This window comes from Toxorhynchites rutilus, chromosome 2, assembly GCF_029784135.1.
Source record: "Toxorhynchites rutilus septentrionalis strain SRP chromosome 2, ASM2978413v1, whole genome shotgun sequence".
NCBI lineage: Eukaryota > Metazoa > Arthropoda > Insecta > Diptera > Culicidae > Toxorhynchites > Toxorhynchites rutilus.
In genome coordinates, this window is record NC_073745.1 from 268,790,105 (window position 1) to 268,792,305 (window position 2,201).

Consider the following 2,201-nt stretch of genomic DNA (forward strand, 5'->3'; position numbering starts at 1 on the left):
TGCCGAATAACGCAGGACCTTGCAGTAGCAAAAGGCGTCTCCTGGCTGCTGTATCCTCGTCCATACTGCGGTACGGAGCACCAGCCTGGTCTGCGGCTCTCGAAACCCACCGGAATCGTAGAAAACTGGACCGTACGTTTCGGCTCATGGCGATGCGAGTTGCGAGCGCGTATAGGACGATCTCGTTGGAGGCAGTCTGCGTTATCGCCGGCATGATCCCTATTGGCATCACTCTGGCGGAAGACAGAGAGTGCTACAGACGAAAGGAAATCAGGGGTATCCGGAAAACAGCGAGAGTAGAATCACTCTTGAAGTGGCAGCAGGAATGGGACACGGCGGAGAAAGGCAGGTGGACGTATGGGCTCATACCGGTACTATCGACCTGGCTGAACAGGAAGCACGGGGAGGTGAATTTTCATCTGACACAGTTCCTGTCTGGACATGGCTGCTTCAGGCAATATTTGCACCGGTTCGGGCACGCAACGTCGCCACTCTGTCCGGAGTGTGAAGATGTGGAGGAAACACCAGAACACGTGGTATTTGTGTGTCCCAGGTTCACCGCAAGACGCGAGGGGCTGCCTGCCCTTCATGCCGGGAACATAGTAGAGAAAATGTGTCGCGATGAGGGCACCTGGAACGCTGTGAACAGTGTAATCATACACATCATGTCCGAGCTACAGCGGAAGTGGAGGGCCGACCAGCGTAGTAATAACCCCTGACCATAGAAGAGGAACAAATGCGAGGGCTGTTGCAAAGTGTAGTACCCCACGAGAGTCGTTGTGACGGAGTGCGCGTTATGTTGGAGGGCACTGCCTAATCGGCGCTCCGTTGGGAAGAGAAATCCTGCGAGGGTGGCTGTGACGGGGCGCGCGTCAAGTTGGAGGGCGCTTCCTAATCGGTTCACGTCTCGACAGGTGAGAAACCCCGCGAGGGTGACTGTGACGGATTGCGCGTCAAGCTGGAGGGCAATTCCTAATCGGTACACGTCTCGACGGGTAAGCGGAATCTGGAGAGCAGGGTCAAGAAAATGCTGGCAATGCCTGTTGGTGGATGGAGAGAGGAACATTGCGAGGATCGTTTCGGCGGAGCGAGAGCCTAGGAGAGCATCATCAAATCGGCGGGTACCCCACGAGAGTTGCTGTGACGGAGTGCGCGTTATGTTGGAGGGCACTGCCTAATCGGCGCTCCGTTGGGAAGAGAAATCCTGCGAGGGTGGCTGTGACGGGGCGCGCGTCAAGATGGAGGGCGCTTCCTAATCGGTTCACATCTCGACAGGTGAGAAACCCCGCGAGGGTGACTGTGACGGGTTGCGCGTCAAGTTGGAGGGCAATTCCTAATCGGTACACGTCTCGACGGGTAAAAGGAAGCCTGTGCAGCAGATGTGCGTGGCGGAGTACAACGGAAACGTAAATGAGATGTATAGAGAAAAAGGGAAGGATCAACGCTAGTTAGCGTTGAAAACTCGTGAAGTGCATGAGCACAGCCGCCCCCTGAAGTAGTCGCCTAGATGTGGTCCCGGGGGGAATGAGGCTACGAGTAGAGGGCTTGGTTTTTGTGGGTGCGATCCCCACTCGACGTCTGGGTTATCCCTTCCCAGATAAGGCTGGAAGAGCGTTCCTCACCTCTATAAAAAAAAAAAAAAAAAAAAAAAAAAAAAAAAAAATTCTCAAATGGGGATCAACACTAGGGTAGGAGCCTACCTGTTGGTCTCAAATGTTCCTATCTCACGCCTCCACGAAGATCATATGACGACATTTTTAGATCGGGCGTGAACTGGAAACACACACCTGGTCTTGGCTCCGAGAACGGGTGTCGAAAGTGGCTAAGTGAGGGGGTGCGAGCGAGTCAGAGCGCTATATCTCTCCCGGGGAAGGCCTCCCGGGTCATGGAGGCCTTGCCAACCCGCTGTCTCCCGGGCAAAGGAGATACACCCAGAAAATGGAGCTACGTTCACGAAGAATACTCAGAATGCGATCGCCCGAGGAGGGTCCCCGAACTGGAGCTGGTCCTGGAACGGGCGTAAGAGCGAGCGGCCAGCGGCTGGAGGGCGATGTGCAAGAGCGGGCCACCAGCCGGGTTCAACCCGAAGAGCTACTGCCACACGGAAACAGCAGCCATCGACATCACCAACGAAACGCTGCGCCTACGAGGCGTGTTGCGACTGTCAGACGACAGTCGTCCACACTTGTGGGTACTACTAG